Source organism: Gossypium arboreum, chromosome 9 (assembly GCF_025698485.1).
Source record: "Gossypium arboreum isolate Shixiya-1 chromosome 9, ASM2569848v2, whole genome shotgun sequence".
NCBI lineage: Eukaryota > Viridiplantae > Streptophyta > Magnoliopsida > Malvales > Malvaceae > Gossypium > Gossypium arboreum.
This window is the reverse complement of record NC_069078.1, coordinates 61,236,470-61,256,966: the sequence shown is the minus strand read 5'-3', so window position 1 is coordinate 61,256,966 and position 20,497 is coordinate 61,236,470.

Below are 20,497 nucleotides of genomic sequence, written 5' to 3'. Positions count from 1 at the left end.
ACATATTCTTCGGGATGGCTATATCAAGATAGGATCACCCGTCCGGCTAGATCCTTTTATAGTCAATTCCTTTTCGAGATCCATCAATTTTCCTTTCATTCAACCGGATTTCTTCCCATTTTATCAAATATATCAATTTTTCATTAATTTTCATACAATGAACATTCAAATCATATTCACATCAATAACGTACAATCTCAAGCATTTAAGAATATAATTCAAGTTACACGAACTTACCTTGATACTTGTTTGTAAACAAAAAAAAATCTACTAATCCCGAACTTTTTCCTTTCCTCGATCTAGCTTCAGATTTGAATCTTCTAGATCTAAATAAATAAATTTAATTATAAATTTAATACATTTCAAGTTCATATGCAACATTCCTATAATTCAACTATTATTATTTATAGTTTATTCAAAGCTGTCTATTTGAGTCATAGTCACTAAATTATTTATAACTCGAGCTACGGAACTCCAAATTAAGATCCGTTAATTTTCCTGAAACTAAACTCATATATGTTCTCACCATAAAATTTTCAGAATTTTGGTTTAGCCAATAAGTACAGTTTATTCTTTAAATTCACCCCTGTTCTGCTGTCTATCAGTTCTGACCCTTCTTCACTAAAAATTAATTATCTCTTCATAAAGGATTAAAATGATGTTATTGTTTGTTTCTATTAAAAATAGACTCATTCAGGATTCTAGAAATATAAATTTAAGCCCCTAATTATTTTTATTAAATTTTTTATGATTTTTCAAAGTCAGAACAGGGGAACCCGAATTCATTCTGACCTTGTCTCACAAAATTCATTATATCTCAAAATTTACAAATCCATTGCTTACACTATTTCTTATATGAGAAACTATACTCAATAAGCTTTAATTCCATATTTTTTTCATCTTCTAATTCGATTTCTACAATTTATGGCGTTTTTTCAAAGTTAGTCTACTGCTGCTGTCCAAACTGTTTTTGTGCAAGCTGTTTATTACCATTTTTCCCCTAATCTTTTAATAAACGATAATTTCGTCACTACTCAATTAGCCTCTCAATTGAGCTGATTTTTCTCAATTAAATTTTATTCCGTCACCTTAAATTAGTGTACAACCTTTAGGAATCAGAATTTCAGCAATAGACTTTAATTCTAAGCATTTTCACAATTAGGTCCTAAAAATCAATTTCTATTGAAATTACCTAATAAAATCATCTCATAAACAAATTAAAGATTTAATTTCATTCTATTTCATCATAAAATTACAGCACTCAACCATGGTGACTTTCAATTTCATCCATGAAATCAAAAACTAATGAATTTAATAGTAGGGCCTAGTTGTAAAAGTCTTAGAAAAACAAAGATTACAAGAAAAAAGCAAGGATTAACTCACTTGGTGCAACAATTATGAAATACCAGCTTAGAGAACCCTCCTATGGCGTTTTTAGCTGTTGGAATTGAAGAGAAATAAAGAGAAATCTAGATATTTCCTATTTAGTCCTAGCTTTATTTAGTTAATTTTGCAATATTCCAATTTTGCGCTTAATTTATGAATTTTCCTGCTGATTTCATGCCCTTGCCATCCAGTCCAAATAAATTTTGGGTCTAATTTCCTTTTAAATCCTTTCTCATTAGACTCTTAAGCTGTTTAATCATTCTAGCAACTTTTACACCTATGACAATTTAGTCCTCTTCATTTAATTGACTACCCAAACATTAAAATTTCCTAACAAAATTTTAATACCACATTACTAACATTTCATAAATATTTATAAAATTATTTTTGACTCGGTTTTACGAGATAGAGGTCTGATACCTTGTTTTTACCCAATTTCTTCAATAATTTTTTTTCTAACTAACCACTAAATCGGTAAAATTTTTCTATCAAAATTTTCATACGATTTTCCTATCATATCAATTTTCATGCAAAAATATTGAAATAAATTTCTCTTTAAATTGGATTTGTGGTTACGAAACCACTGTTCCGATAACTTTGAGTTTAGGCCATTACAACTCTACCCCCTATTTAAGGATTTTCGTCCTTGAAAATCTTACCAATAAAGAGATTTGGGTATTGTTTCCTCATTGCCTCCTCCGGTTCCCATGTCGCTTCATCAATCCCGTGTTTTTGCCACAATACTTTCAGCAAATTTATCTTCTTATTTCTAAGCTCTTTTGTCTCCTATGCCAATATCTTGACCGGTTCTTCACTGTAAGTCATATCTGGTTGAATCTCCACTTCTGTCAGAGAAATAACATGTGAAGGATCTAATTGATATCATCGTAACATAGATACATGAAAAACATTATGGATTCTATCAAGTTCCGGTGGTAATGCCAATCGATAAGCGACCGGTCCAATTCTTTCTATGATTTCATATGGCCCGATAAATCTTGGACTCAGTTTATCCTTTCGACCGAATCGGAGGACCTTCTTCCAATGAGACACTTTCAGGAACACCTTGTCACCGACTTGAAATTCAATCTCTTTTCGTTTAAGGTCGGCATATGATTTTTGACGATCGGAAGCTGCTTTTAGACTATCTCGAATAACCTTTACTTTTTCTTCTGTTTCTCAGATCAAATCAACCCCATGTATCTTCCTTTCACTGAGCTCTGTCTAATATAACGGTGTTCTACATTTTCTACCATACAAAGCTTCATACGGAGCCATTTTAATACTCGACTGATAACTATTGTTGTAAGCAAATTCAATCAAAGGTAGATACCTCTCCCAATTACCTTCAAACTCTAGTATACAACATCGGAGCATATCTTCCAATACTTGAATTACACGCTCAGATTGACCATCTGTCTGAGGATGAAATACAGTACTGAAATACAACTAAGTACCCAAGGCTTCTTGCAATTTATCCTAGAAATGAGACGTAAATCGGGGATCTCTATCTGATATAATGAATACAGGCACTCTATGTAGCCTAACAATCTCAGATATGTACAATTCAACTAGTTTATCTAAAGAATAATCCATACGTACCAGAATAAAGTGAGCTGACTTTGTCAATCGGTCAACAATCACCCAAATAGCATCTTTTTTCCTCGGAGACAAAGGTAACCCCGATACTAAATCCATAGTGATTCTTTTCCATTTCCATTCTGGTATAGTAATTGGCTGAAGTAACCCCGAAGGTACCTGATGTTCAGCTTTAACTTGCTGACATATTAAACACTTTGATACAAACTCAGAGATATCACGTTTCATTCCCGACCACCAGTACATCTTTTTCAGATCATTATACATTTTATTACTCCAAGGATGTACAGACATAGTACCGCTGTGAGCCTCGCGTAGAATCTTCTGTATGAGCTCTGAATCCTGAGGTACACATACCCTACCTCTGAATAAAAAACAACCATCAGAACCAATCTGAAATTCAGAATCATTACCTGACTCACACTGTGCCCATTTAACTTGTAACATCTCATCATTCTTTTGAGCTTCACATATTTGCGGTAAAAATGTCGGTTTAGCTTTAATTCTGCTAGGATTGAACCATCATCAGTCAATGATAACAGGGTATTCATAGCTTGTAAAGCAAATAGAAATTTCCGGCTCAAAGCATCAGCTACAACATTAGCCTTACCCGGATGGTAATCAATAATCAAATCATAGTCCTTTATCAGTTCAAGCCACCTGCGCTATCTCAAATTCAAATCTTTCTGTGTCATCAAATATTTCAAGCTTTTATGATCAGTATAAATATGACATTTCTCACCGTACAAGTAATGCCGCCATATCTTCAACGCAAATACAATAGCAGCTAATTCAAGATCATGTACTGGGTAATTTCTTTCATGTGGTTTAAGTTGTCTTGAAGCATAGGCTATTACTTTACCTTATTGCATTAAGACACAACCTAAACTATTTAATGAGGCATCACTATAAATAACAAATTCCTTACCCGGTTCAGGCTGCACTAATACAGGTGCTTTCGTTAGTAGATCTTTCAATCGGTTGAAACTCTGCTGACATTCATCAGTCCACTCGAACTTTACATCTTTCTGCAATAATCGAGTCATCGGAGAAGCTATCATAGAGAATCCCTGTACAAATCTCCGATAATAACCAGCTAAACCCAAGAAACTTCTAACTTCAGATACATTCTTTAGTGCATTCTAATTGATAATAGCTGAGATTTTACTTGGATCTACCCTGATGCCTTCGGCAGATACAATATGTCCAAGAAAACCCACTTCTCGGAGCCAAAATTCACATTTACTGAATTTAGCATATAACTGCTTCTCTCGCAGAATTTGCAACACAATTCTCAAATGTTCTCCATGTTCTTCTTCATCCCGAGAATAAACCAAAATATCATCAATGAATACTCTATCTAAGTACGATCTAAATATCCAGATAATCAAATCCATGAATACTGCAGGTGCATTAGTTAGCCCAAACGGCATAACCAGAAACTCATAATGCCCATACCTGGTTCTAAAGGCTATTTTTGGCACATCTGACTCCTTTACCCGTAGCTGATAATAACCCGATCGAAGATTAATCTTTGAAAACACAGTAGCACCTTTCAGCTGATCAAATAAATCATCAATCTGGGGTAACGGGTACTTATTCTTTATGGTTACTTTATTAAGCTGACGGTAGTCGATACACAATCTCAAAGACCCGTCTTTCTTTTTCACAAATAGAATCGGAGTACCCCAAGGTGAATGACTCGATCGAATAAAACCTCTATCAACAAGCTCTTGCAACTCTGTCTTTAACTCTTTTAATTCTGTAGGAGCCATCCGGTACGGAGCTATGAAAATAGGAGTAGTTCCCGGAATCAAATCTATAGAAAATTCCACTTCTCTTTCTGGTGGCAATCCTGGTAATTCCTCTGAAAACACATCGGAAAATTCACATACCACTGGAACTGCCTATATTTTTGCCTCAGATACTTTGGTGTCGAGTACATAAGCCAAGTACGCATCATACCCCTTTTTGACATACTTCTGTGCTGCCATTACTGAAATCATATCAGATAACCCCTCTTTCTGATCAGATTTAACCCGGAGCAACTCACCATTCTGACATTTTAGCACAATATATTTTTGTCTACAATTTACTACCGCATCATGCTGGGTTAACCAATCCATACCCAATATCATGTCAAATTCATCAAATGGCAGTAACATCAAATTAGCCAGGAAACAATAACCTCTTACCATCAGTGGACAATTTTTACAAATTTTATCCACCAACACAGACTGGCCCAGGGGGTTCGAGACTTTAACCACAAATTCAGTAGGTTCAATAGATAAATTTTTAACAATTGCAAGTTTAACACATATACATGAATGCGTAGAACCAGGATCAATCAATTCAGTAATATCAGTATCAAGTAAAGAAAATGTACCAGTAATAATATCAAGTACTGAGGCATCTTCTCTAGCACGGATGGCATATGTCCTAGCAGGTGCTCGTGCTTCAGACCTGCATGTAATATCTTTCGTAACTCCTCGGCTACCACTAACATTACCAGATGGTCGAGGTGGTCTACCTCTCGAAACTGGATTACTCGGCTTCGATATCTGTTCAGCTTCTTTTTCACCCCTTTCTGGACAATCTCTGAAGAAATGGTCAAAAGAACCACATCGGTAACAAACCCCGCTCTTTAATCGACATTCACCAAAATGAGCTTTATTACAGTACTGGCATCTCGACTTAGGAGTGCCAACACTGCCAACACTGGTAACTGATGGAGTAGAAGGTCTTGGATTAGTGCGTTGAGAACCTCACTCTCTGCCCAAATACCCAGTGGCCGAGGTAAAACGATCCTGATACTTCTTCAATTTCTTTAAAGCAGAAAACTGGGATTTCCCATCGGTCTTTTACTAAAAATTTGAGCTTACCTCTCAGCTTGTTTCTTTTCTTTGCTCAATTCTTCTGCTTTATAAGCTCTCTCTGCCAATGTAACAAGCTCTCGAATTTCAAGAATTCCGATCAATAGCTTAATGTCTTCATTCAACCCTTCTTTGAATCGTTTGCACATTTCAGCTTCTGACTATACCCATTCTCGAGCATATTTACTTAATCGAACAAATTCTCTTTCATACTCAGATACCGATCTATTGCCCTGTTTCGGCTCAAGAAATTCTTTTCTTTTCTGGTCAAGAAACCTCTGGCTGATATACTTCTTTTTAAATTCATTCTGAAAGAACTCCATGTAATTTCTTCTTTCAAAACAACTGAAGCTTTAGTATTCCACCAATGATAAGCTGTGTCTTTTAGCAGTGAAACGGCAGATTTCAGACATTCTTCTGGTGTACAAGATAATTCCTCCAAAACCCGAGTAGTGTTTTCTAACCAGAATTTAGCCCGTTCGGAATCATCATCAACTGCTGCTGGAAATTCTTCGGCCCCATATTTTTGAATTTTATCTACTAGAGCTTTCTCTTTTCTAACAGATTCAGTACCTGTACCCTGTGGGATCTCGGGAACCGGTGGAGGAGCAGGAGGGGGAGCTTGAACTTGCTGCACTACAGGGTTAGTTCTTAAGTATTGATTAAACCATTCATTCATCATTTGAAAGAAGACTGTTTTTGACTCGTCCCCTCGACCCTCTGTCTCGGGCCTTCTACTGCTAGTTTCTTCTCTTTGTATTGAAGCCGGAGCATGACTCCCAGCTTCCACAGATTGACTCGGTCAGATGACATTACTATAAGAAAAACACATTTTAAATGGTCAGGAGATATCACACTATCAATAATAATTTAAATGGCATGTATAGCTAATCTCGTATTTGCTACATCGATCCTAGAACCGGCTAAACCGTAGCTCTGATACCAATAAATGTAATACCCCTACCCGTATTCATTGCTGGAATAGGGTACGAAGTATTACCGGAGTTTACGAATTAAAATTTTTTTAACTCAATATAACCCCTTTATAGATATCTAACATTCCCTGAAATTTTAAACAAAAAACAATCCACATCAACCAATCCAATTCAACATATTTTCAAGATAAATTCATGCATATTTATAAAATAACGTCATCACATACCCAAAATCAGGTTTGTTAACCATACCAATGGCTAACTCTACATTCATTTCATAGAATCATTTACTTTATTAGCTTATACATGCTATTGATTTCCAAAATAAAGTTTCTTTATATACTGAAATCCTGAGGTTGATAGTGTGATGTGTCTCCGACCAAATTCGACCTCCGAGCTCTAAACACTACAAAACAGGGAAAAAGGAAACGGGGTAAGCACTTTGTGCTTAGTAAGCTCATGTAACAAGAATTATACTTACTTAATATTTTCAATACAATACAATAAACATTCATATATCCATTCAATGCATTATTACCCTAATATGCACAAACTCAACATTCAAGTTAGTATAATAATTTCCATGTACCAATAATATATACCATGATTGATGAGCTCATCAATATCATAATTTCCATTTCCTTGTTATTTTTCCATATTTATCCCGTTGAATTTATCAGAATTTCGATGGATTTTCAGAGGTACACTTTTAGTGTACAATTCCGGGTCCGTCAATTCATATTCATGTGCGCACATTTGCATTTGAGAGAGCACACACTCCCGCGAACCTCAACCTTGCAGCGGGATTACCAGTCCAGGCTAAATCCCCTGCAACGACAATTACTCTAATGAGCTTGGATTTGAATTACCAGTCCAGGCTAAATTCAGACCCTAATTCGAATTACCCGTCCGGGCTAAATCCATTTTACACATATTCTTCGGGAGGGCTATATCAAGATAGGATCACCCGTCCGGGCTAGATCCTTTTTATAGTCAATTCCTTTTCAGAGATCCATCGAATTTTCCTTTCATTCAACCGGGATTTCTTCCCATTTTATCAAATATATCAATTTTTCATTAATTTTCATACAATGAACATTCAAATCATATTCACATCAATAACGTACAATCTCAAGCATTTAAGAATATAATTCAAGTTACACGAACTTACCTTGATACTTGTTTGTAAACAAAAAAAAATCTACTAATCCCGAACTTTTTCCTTTCCTCGATCTAGCTTCGTATTTGAATCTTCTAGATCTAAATAAATAAATTTAATTATAAATTTAATACATTTCAAGTTCATATGCAACATTCCCTATAATTCAACTATTATTATTTATAGTTTATTCAAAGCTGTCTATTTGAGTCATAGTCACTAAATTATTTATAACTCGAGCTACGGAACTCCAAATTAAGATCCGTTAATTTTCCCTGAAACTAAACTCATATATGTTCTCACCATAAAATTTTCAGAATTTTTGGTTTAGCCAATAAGTACAGTTTATTCTTTAAATTCACCCCTGTTCTGCTGTCTATCAGTTCTGACCCTTCTTCACTAAAAATTAATTATCTCTTCATAAAGGATTAAAATGATGTTATTGTTTGTTTCTATTAAAAATAGACTCATTCAGGATTCTAGACATATAAATTTAAGCCCCTAATTATTTTTATTAAATTTTTTATGATTTTTCAAAGTCAGAACAGGGGAACCCGAATTCATTCTGACCTTGTCTCACAAAATTTATTATATCTCAAAATTTACAAATCCATTGCTTACACTATTTCTTATATGAGAAACTATACTCAATAAGCTTTAATTCCATATTCTTTTCATCTTCTAATTCGATTTCTACAATTTATGGTGTTTTTTCAAAGTTAGTCTACTGCTGCTGTCCAAACTGTTTTTGTGCAAGCTGTTTATTACCATTTTTCCCCTAATCTTTTAATAAATGATAATTTCGTCACTACTCAATTAGCCTCTCAATTGAGCTGATTTTTCTCAATTAAATTTTATTCCGTCAACTTAAATTAGTGTACAACCTTTAGGAATCAGAATTTCAGCAATAGACTTTAATTCTAAGCATTTTCACAATTAGGTCCTAAAAATCAATTTCTATTGAAATTACCTAATAAAATCATCTCATAAACAAATTAAAGATTTAATTTCATTCTATTTCATCATAAAATTACAGCACTCAACCATGGTGACTTTCAATTTCATCCATGAAATCAAAAACTAATGAATTTAATAGTAGGACCTAGTTGTAAAAGTCTTAGAAACACAAAGATTACAAGAAAAAAGCAAGGATTAACTCACTTGGTGCAACAATTATGAAATAACAGCTTAGCGAACCCTCCTATGGCGTTTTTAGCTGCTGGAATTGAAGAGAAATGAAGAGAAATCTAGATATTTCCTATTTAGTCCTAGCTTTATTTAGTTAATTTTACAATATTCCAATTTTGCCCTTAATTTATCAATTTTCCTGCTGATTTCATGCCCTTGCCGTCCAGCCCAAATAAATTTTGGGTCTAATTACCTTTTAAATCCTTTCTCATTAGACTCTTAAGCTATTTAATCATTCTAGCAACTTTTACACCTATTACAATTTAGTCCTTTTCATTTAATTGACTACCCAAACATTAAAATTTCCTAAAGAAATTTTAATACCACATTACTAACATTTCATAAATATTCATAAAATTATTTTCGACTCGGTTTTACGAGATAGAGGTCCCGATACCTTGTTTTTACCCAATTTCTTCAATAATTTCTTTTTCTAACTAACCATTAAATCGGTAAAATTATTCTATCAAAATTTTCATATGATTTTCCTATCATATCAATTTTCATGCAAAAATATTGAAATAAATTTCTCTTTAAATCATATTTTTGGTTACAAAACCACTGCTTCGATAACTTTGAATTTAGGCCATTATATGGTCCACCGCTTGTCAGCCACCTGCCCCTCCACTTGCTCCACCACCTGCAAGGTTTAAAGAAGAAAAGACAACAAATAATAAAAAATAATGTAAAAGGGCTATAAAAGCCATCAAAAAACACAATGTAAGGGTTTTTTTTTTTTGGAGAATCAATACAAAAGAACAATAGATTTTCTAATAAAAAAAGCAAAGACTCAAGCATAAAAACAAAACAGCAAATATTTGAAGAAGAAAAATCAAAATCGTGCTAAGGTTCTTTTTATTTTTCTTTTTATTTTCTTTTCTCTCATAACGGTTTATGTACATATATATTTCTTATTTATGTTTTTTAAGGCTGTATATATGTGAGTAAAAAAAAAAATACCTTTTTCGGCATTTGTCTTATTCAATTACGAGTGGCGATCCGTTAATGGGCGTGGTGGTCCGGTGATTGGCCCCATGACAGGAAATCAAGAGGAGGGAAAGGGTGTTGAGAGCTTTTTTTTTTCTTTTTAGGGGTGGGGAAGGATGAAATGATTTTTTTTCAAAAAAAATTGACTTATATAGGCCCCCAAAACGATGTCGTTTTGGGACTGGCCTCAAATGCCCAAAACGACATCATTTCATGCTTGACCTGCGCGACCCGACCCGCTCCAATCTAGGATCCGCATGTTTTATTTTGGAAGGGCTAATTGCACTTTTAGCCCTTTCGCTTTTTATGGTTTTGCAATCAAGTTTTTTTTTTAATTTTAATTTTTGCCCTTTAATTTTTTCGTTTCCAATTTAGTCCTCTTAGAAGCTGTGCGTTTCGGGGGAAGGGAAAATTTCTCTTTTGGTCCCTAGTTGTTATTCGCGCGTTCAATGTGATCCATTTCCTTTTTATTTATTTCAAATTTGCCCCAAACTTTCGTTTTAAGTTCAATTTAGTCCTTTCTCATTATTTTGCTATTTTATTTTCAAATTAATTATTTTTATTATTATATTTATTATTATTATTATTATTATTATTAACGTATTATTACTACTACTTTCTATCTATTATTATTATCTTATTTAAAATATTAATATTATTTTTTCCATAATTATTATATTATTATTATTCTTATTAATACGCTATTATTATCTTTTCTACCTTATTACTATTACTGTATTGTTACTAATATTATTATCATATTATTAGGCTAATTAATTTTATATTATTACTTCATTATATGTTTCCTTTTGCATTTACTTATATTTTTACTTACATCATCGTTATTATTAATTTGTATTATCATTATTATTATTATTATTATTATTATTATTATTATTACTATTTATATTAACATATTATTACTCTTATTAATGTATTGTTATTTTTATTTTATTTTATTATTATTGTTTCATCCTTATTTTATTTTTGTCTTCATTGTTATTGCATTATATATGCTTTTATATACCTGCGAATTTATTCGTGATTATTGTAATAACCAAATTTGTCCGGCCCATAAATCAATGAATAAAAACAAAAACATAAATTAAAAAAATAATAAAGTTTATACAGTCCATGTACAAAGCCCAAAACTCATTTACATTTACAGCCCATTACCCGTTTACATTTGCACCCAAAGGCTTAAAACCCTTAGCCCAGATACCTAAAACTACCCAGTGCCCAATTACACCCAAGCCCGTATGCTACCCAAAATACACAGGGCCCAATTGGCCCAATCTGTTAACAGAAGATAGAGAGGCCTAGGGTTTCAGAAACCCTAGGCGCCGCAACCATCCCAAGCGTCACGCCCTTTCATCTCGCGCCGTTTCAGTGGGCTTCATCGGCGCCGTGACTCCGGCCGCGTATCAAGCCGCAATCAACCGGTGAATCAACTTTAGCGAATTCACTGACGAATTTTTTTTCGTCGGTACCTGCAAGAAGGAAAGAGCCACAACAGCAAAAGAAATAAACAAGGAAAGAAATCAAAAGATTCTTTCCTAAAATGTAACAGAAGGTTATAAAAACCCTTTTTGTTCCAATTTGTAGACACGGTTTTTGACAGAGAGATTGAATAAAACAGAATACCCTTTTATACAGAAGAGAGAATCACAGTCGATCAAGGAACACATAGGTGAATATTTTTTTTTCTGAATATATATATACAGATATTGTAACAATAAAAAATAAAATGGAAAAGGGGAACGCACCGTTTTTATCCGTGTAGGAAAAGGAAATTTTTCCAGTTTCTGACCGCTGTACGTGGTGGCGTTGGCGGGGGCGCGTGAGCGCGTGCAAGCCCCAAACGGAGTCTCGATAGAACTCCGAAGGCCGGCCCCAGATCCTCTTCAGAGGATTTCTTTCTTTTTTTTTAAAACTGGGTTTCAAAATGAATTTAAGTTTAATGTTTAGCTTTTATAGCCTTATAAGAACGACGTCATTTAGCTTAAAACGATAGGCTTCAAAACGGCTTCAAAACGATAGCCCCATGTTGACCCATGACCCGGGAAGGATCCGCGTGTTTTCGTTTAAAGGGCTAATTGCCCAATTGGTCCTGCCTTATTTTTAATATTTATGAATTCATTTTATTTTTATTATGATTTGACCCGGGCCTTTTATATTAGCTTCAATTTAGTCCTAGTTGATATAGTAAGGCTTTATTTTTAAACGGTGTCGTTTTGGGGATTATGGCCAATTGCCCAGTGAGTCCCTCAGTTTTTAATGCGTAATTCAATTAAGTCCAAATTTTTATTTATTTGTAATTAACCCTAGTTTTAAATTAAATTGATTTTAGTTCCTTTTATATATATTTAAATTTTTTAAATATTATATGTATTATTTAAACATTAGTTATATGAAAAATAATATATATCATTTATAATATTATATACATTTTATAAATTTTACTATATGTTATGTTTTTATTATATACATTATTTATTCTATTATATTCACATTTTATTATATGTTATATATTTTTACTATATATATTATTTATTTTATTATATTTCACTTATTCTATTATTTTTGTTATTTTTATATATTATTATCATTTTATTATGAAATATATATTTTGAATATTTTAAATTTCATTACTAAATAAATATGTGTAATATCAATATTTAGCATATTTTTAATATTTAAATTATTATATCCTATAACATAATGTATATTAATTATTTTTTTATTAAAAGATTCTACTTATCATTCTTATATTATTTCTAAATATTTTAAATATCTTTATTTTAATTTTAGTTGATTTATATTTTTATATGATCTGAATTTGCATATCTATTTTTATTTTTTAGTATTGTTTTAGTAAGTTAAATTTTATAGATTTATTTATTACTTTATGTTATTGTTTTTATATATTTGCATGAAAATTAATTTTCTAAGTTACATTTGCATAAAATATTATCACATATATATTATGCAATTTATATTGTTGTATTCATTATGCTCTATGTTATATTTAATATGTAACGATAATGCATGTATATTTTATATTATCTATGTTCACATATGCATAAAATGACAACATATATTGTGTAATTTATGCCAGTATTCATCATCTATATTATATTTGCACGGAATGTTAAAATAGGTATCATGTAGGTTAATATTGATCCTTTGTAATATGACAAATGCATCATCATTTTAAAAGAACTTTTATATTTCATTCGATCCAAAAAGATTTTTTTTTTTAAAAAAAGGGCAATGTTTTTGATATTTAAGAATTCTGGAGGTAGTGCCCTAACATGCTGGGTTGCGATTTTCCGTTTGTCTAAATACCTAAAATATCCTTCTAAATAAGTTTTGAAAATCACAAGATGATTTTAGTTACAAAAGTTTAAAAACATCGTGTCCAATCATGCTGGATATGATGTTTATATTCTTTCGAAGCCAAAGGATCTTGATTTTTTTTAAACTCAAATTATTACGGTTTTAAAGAGATCTTATTTCTATATTCATTCAAACTTTTGACATTAAGACAAAATTATTCAATTTGGTACCAATTTTGGGCGTTACGAGGGAGCTAATCCTTCCTCGTGCGTAACTGACTCCCGAACCTATTTTCTCGTAATTTCGTAGACCAAAACGTTTTATAAAGTGATCCAATCACACTTTAAAAGGTTGGTGGCGACTCCCGTTTTCAAAATACCCTCTCAATTCTAAGGAGGTTTCGACAATTATCATTTTCGTTAGTATTATGCCATCACCCATATAAACACCGTAATCCATTTTAAGTTTTATTACAAAATCATGTCGCATTTTACTCGTTATATCGAAAATTTCTTTTAAAAAAAATAATAATAAGCGATTCTTCTTCGTATTTCGGGATTCGAAAAGTCGTACCCTAACTTACAGGGATTCGACTTTCTCGATAAATTCGAATAATGAACGTTTTAAAAACATTTTTAAATATTCTCGGGAATTAAGAAAAAATCGTATTCTAACTTACGGGATATGATTTCTTCCTAAAATCGAGATAATCGAACATTTTTCAAAATAAAATTTTTTTGGCATTCATTCTCATTTCGGGGATTTATGGCATTATGTCCTAACTTACGGGATGTAGTCTTTTTCCTCGATTAATGTGAAATACGCCCTTTTTTCTCAAAAATTTTTAATTAAGCAATAATTTAACGATGGATCGTATTTTTCTTCAAAGTTCTCAATTTTCGACACTAAGATACTAATTAATCAACTAGGTACCAATTTTGGGCGTTACGAGGGTGCTAATCCTTCCTCGTGCATAACCAACTCCCGAACTTGTCTTCTTGAATTTTGTAGACCAAAAATCATCATTTTAATAAATTCAAATTTTTGTTAAAACGACTGAATTACCAGGTGATCCAATCACACCTAAATAAAAAAGATTGGTGGCGACTCCATTTTTTTCGTTTTCAAAACCAAGTCGACTCTTTTTTTCAAAAAAAAAGGTTTCGACAGTTTGGCGACTCCATTGGGGACCCGAATAAGAAAGTCAAGCCAAAGTTGATTAACTTTTGTCTTTTTGTCGAAAATTGAAAATTTGGTTTTGATATACGATCCTTTCATTTCATCTGTTTTGTGTTACGATCTTCATCATTTTATTCATATTTTCTTTATTTGCTTAGAGCATTTTTGTATATCCCCGCATATTGCATTGCATGACCGCACAGTTACACCCTTTTAAGTGGGAGTGAGAAACTATTCCTTCGTGAGGTCTTCACCTCCGTGCAGGATAGTGGAACGATTTTGGGATACATTTGTACCTATGTCTTCGTGAGATTTTCATCTCTATGCAGCCATAGGAAAATGTATTCCCCTGAACTGGACTCCGTCCATATGAGCCTTAATGGGTGAGGATTGAGGAATCTGCACGTTCGGGTACCTTTTACTTTAGAACCGAACCGTACATAGAGAGCCCTAGGAGCTTACCCTAAGTAAAGGCACGCCAAATCCTAGTGGCCACCCGGATAGGCTCTATTTTTTTTTTCTTCTATGCTGATGCTTTTGATTTTGCTTCGATCACATTGCATTTTCATCGTAAGAGATCTTTTCGTTGTATTTTTAGTCATCTTTGTGACGATCCTTATCATTGAAGTTTATAACTGTTGTGTTGTTTTGAGTTTAGGCATCTTTTTTACATATTGCATTGCATGATCGTTTGATCTACCCTTTCAAGTCGGAGTGAAAAACTATTCTTTCGTGAGGTCTTCACCTTCATATAGGATAGTGGATCGCTTTCGGGATACATTCATACCTATGTCTTAGTGAGATTTTTATCTTCGTATAGCCATAGGGAAATGTATTCCCCTGAACTGAACTCGGTCTGTATGAGCCTATAATGGGTGAGGATCAAGGAATCTGCTGGTTCAGGTACCCTTTTTTTAGAACCAAACCACATATAGTGAGCCTTCAAAGCCAACCCTAGGTAGAACCACCAAACCCTAGTGGTCACCCAAGTAGGTGTTCTATTTTATTGTTTATTTCTTCTGCACTAACGTATTTTGTTTTGTTTGTCTATGATTGCATTGCATTACATCATCATAGAAAGTAGGTATTGATTTATATTCGATTGCTAAATAGAAGAGCTTGTCATGGGAAAATGAATTTCTTGATAAAGTGGATTATAATACGGTTGTCTGAATATGGTCCAAGTAAACACAACGAAAGAAGGCTGATAGCCTGCGGAATAATACAAAACTTTGTTTCACTGCCCGAAGATTCAAGCCGACAAAGATTATACGAGAGCTATCCACTTTCTTAAAGAAGCTAACAATCCTCACGGGGATGAGTAAGTAATGGGCCGCAGCCCGGATCAAGCAAAAAAGAGCTACTAGAAGCATCTATTGGGAAGTTTCGCGAGATTTGATCCTAACACCCTGATATGAAGAAAGGGATTGGTGTCTTCGCTTGGAATATGAGGGCAAGGCCGCATATGTAATCCGTTTTATGTAAAGAAATTTGTTTTCCAAAAAAGTTGTTCTAATGGAATTGAATTCAGAATCAACACCTCTCTTTCTTTTTGTATCTCATGCATTTGCATTACGTTTTATCATATGCATTAGATTTTCCCAAAAGGATTCTAATTAGGTAAAATTATTTCAGTTAACTTGAGAACCAAAAAAAGCTTACATCATTACAGTACTCGTGCTAAGACAAAAGATATGGACCAAAGATTGGAAAGACTTGAACAACTTCAAAGAGAGATGCAAGACCAGTTACAAATACAAATGCAAGAGCAACTGATGAAGATCCAGCAAGATATGAGGGGCCAAGTGCTAGAGTCCCAAAGGAATATAATGAATCAGTTGTCCCAATTGCTGACTAAGGGGCTAGAAAAAAAAAAGTTCCATGATCAATGCTGGGGAGGATAATGAGGGGTCTTTCTATCCCCCAGGTTTTACCCCAATAAGTGCCCAAGTCCAACCAAACGCGCATCTACAAGGGGCATCCTTTATTGTCAGGTCCCAACAATATCAGGCCGGTAACCTTAGCACCTATGAACTACCCGACGGGCTCAGGTTCCAATCTAAGGAACAGTCCAACCAATCATGTAGTTTCTAATCTAGACAAAATGGCAGAAATAAAAAAAGCAAGGGTTGAACTTCCAGAACAACTCAAAGATCGATACAAGTGGTTGGAGGAAAAACTTAGAGCAATAGAGAATGCTGATTACCATTATGGGGTTAATGCCAAAGATCTTAGTTTGGTTTCAGATTTAGTACTCTCGCCGAAATTCAAGACTCCAGAATTTGAAAAGTATAATGGGACTAGTTGTCCTGAAGCTCACATCACGATGTTCTGTCGAAGAATGACAGGATACGTTGATAACAATCAACTGTTAATTCATTGCTTCCAAGATAGTTTGATTGGGTCAGCTGCCAAATGGTACAACCAACTGAGCCGTGCCAAAATTCATTCATGGAAGGATTTGACACAGGCTTTCATGAAGCAATATGGCCACGTGACAGACATGACGCCCGATAGAATTACACTGCAGAATATGAAAAAGAAGCAAAGTGAGAGCTTCAGGCGATATGCCCAAGGATGGAGAGAGGTAGCGACACAAGTCTAGCCACCTCTTCTAGAGAAAGAAACTACGATGCTTTTCGTCAATACTCTGAAATCCCTGTTCATTACCCATATGTTGAGAAGCGGTACCATGAGCTTCTCAGATGTAGCAATGTCTGGCGAGATGATGGAAAACGCAATCAGGAGCGGGAAGATAGACGGAGGAGAAAGCGCCCAGAGGTCAATCCTAAAGAGAAATGAAAATGAAGTGAATAATATGAGCAAAGGGTATTCCAAATTGGTCAACATAGGCCAACCGAGGACTGTAACCACTAGCTATCAAGGCTCTTCAAGGCAGGAATCCAACTCGAGGCCAAATACTGAAAGGCTCCGATTTACACCAATCTCAATTTCATATAAAGAGTTGTATCAGAATCTTTTTGATGTGCATGTGGTGTCTCCGTTCTACTCGAAACCCGTGCAACCTCCGTTCCCAAAATGGTATAATGAGAATGCTCAATGCGAGTACCACGCGGGAATAACGAGACACTCAATCAAAAACTGCACTACATTTAAAAAGTTGGTCGAAAGGTTCATTGAAATAGGAATTGTGAAGTTTGGCGATTCCTCAGAACCTAATCACTCTGACAATACAGTAAATGCGATATTTGAAAGTATGGACAAAAGAGTTGTGACGCCTTGAACAAGTCAAAAGCCTAGAAGGAATATTGGAGAATCTGCATGACTTATTCGAAGAGGGAACCGGGGAATAAAAGGTTCCAAACCCTTGCATACTTGGGAGTGTTTTGAACAATAGGACTGTTGAAGAGATCCCTGTATTTTAGAGCTAATTTAGAGTAATATTCAAAACACGCTTGTTGCTTTAAGCCTAAAAGTAATAAGAATCCTTTTGTGAAATAGACTTGTGCAATAGACTTGTGCCCAAAATCTTTATTTCAATAAAATGCATCTTTTTGAGCAAATATTCTTTTATTTTTTCCATTTCATACTGCACAAATAATGTTTTTTAGATCATTTTGTTCCTTGGACTTTCTTTCAAATATTCTTTTATTCTTCATTCATTATCATGCCATACAAATAATCATCTTTAGAATTATTTATTCTTTGGAATCTGCCTACAATAGGTCCTCAGATATCAATGACATGAGCGACGCTGCTACTGACCCGAAATTTCCTTTTCAGCAAAATATGGGCCTAAAGGGATCTCAGTACTTTGAAAATGACAGAGATGGTAACCAATCTCCTGATTTGTTAAGGATGGTCGAACAAGATGAAAAACATATCCTACCTTACAAAGAGGCAATGGACATCGCGAACCTAAGAGAAGAGAAAGAGGTGAAGATCGGAGCCTATACCACTACAAAGACAAAGTGAGATGTTAAGAATTCAAAGATATTTTTGCATGATCGTATCAAGATATGCCTGGGCTACTAAGGCCTATGGATGTTAAAAAAGGTCCATACGAGTGTCAGAAGGACATATGCTAATGGCTTTACGTTAGCCAGGCTAATCATGAGGTTCAGATACTGCTGGCCCACCATGGAAGAGGATTGCATCAGTTATGCTATAAATGTCGGATTGAGGAAGACAAGATTTATATGCCTCCTCCATTTCTTCACAGATTTTTTTTTACGCGTGGGGCAGATTTTGGCCAACACTGATTCATTCTTGTGGTCGTCGTTTACTTCACTAAGAGGATGAAGGTAGCTTCATATGCTAATATTACAAGGTCGATAGTTATTCAAATTAAAAAAAAAAAAGAGACCAAGTATTGACAAAGAATGCTAAAAAAAAGGTCATGTCTAACAATGCACAACCGCACAATATCAAAAGTTTGTAGTCTATTCAAAGATCAGACGCCATATCATAGTGCAGCAAAGGCAGCAAAAAAAAGAAGAAAAAAAGAGCAAAAACAGCAAAAAAAAAATCGTGGAAGATAACTGAGATTGGTAAAGATTGACATAAAAAAGTTACCGTTTACCCTCTATGCTTATCGAATGTCGCCCAAGACCTTCGTTGGGGTAACACATTTCTTATTACTTTATAGAATGGAAGCGGTTTTGCCTATTAAAGTCGAGATTCCTTTTCTCTGAGTCTTGTCAGAGCCGAAGTTAGACGAAGCCTAAAAGATCTAATTCTGATGTGATCAGTTGAATTTGATCGAAGAAATGAGGTTGAAAGCTATCCACCATGAGCAAAGAACAAAAAGGTTCACCTCAAAAGGGAAACCTAGTATTGAAAAAGGTCTTTTCTATACAAAAATGACTTCAAAGAAATGTGTATGCCAAACTGGAAAGGATCTTATGTGGTAAAGAAGGCCTCCTCTAGAAGAGCGTCGATATTAACCAAGGTGATGGCAAGAACCTGCCTAATCTTATGAATTCAGATTCAATCAAAAAATAATTTACAAAAAAAAAAGAGAGAAAAAGGAGAGGCCGAGGCGAAAACCCGCAAAGGATGCCTTGAGACCAAAGGGTATTTGAGTTGAAAGCCCGAAAAGGGCGGCTCAAAGGTGGATCAAAGTGGGGCATACAGTAGTTTTGCTATGTCTAAATTAACAATGAAGAAGTATGCTATGTCTTGGGGCATCGACAAAGTACTCCGGATCCCCTAAACACATGTTGAGCTCAAAAGAGAGTCTTCAAGAAGTTTGTATAGAGAAGTTCATGCTGCGATATCTGGGGCACCTATTTTCCTTTTGCTTATTTTGTATTCCAGCAATATTAGCTTTATTTGATTAATCCATCATTCTTAGATTCTGTTCTTGATAAATTCTAGTTTTGTCCATCATTTTGATCTTTTTAAAGCATTTTACATTGAAATAACGATTAATGGACCAATAGTACTTTCATAAAAAGAGTTTCGTATATTACTCTTGAAGCTCCTAAATAATACAAGAACTTGAAACATGACTATTGTTTAGAACTCACCAAATCTCAGAGATGGAAATGTTTGAGAAAGAATAGCCCAAATCGTGATTATTTCTTCGGACTTTCTGTCAAAGATATTAGTTGAATAAAAAGACAAGATATTGCATCAGTGATACAACCTCGACAAATAACGAGCAATGTCAACCCAAGTGTAAAAGAGGATCATTCTCGGGAAAAGAAAAATGATACTCTGCATTCATGCAGATATCAGACATATACATCTGGTCATTACACCTAGGGAATAGTGTAACAAATCAAATTGATTGAAGATAATAAAAATCCTATACCTCTGAGTTGCAGCAGGATGGATGGATAAAACCAACTGTTATTCCCCTAAAGTTGCAGTGGGAGGTACAAACT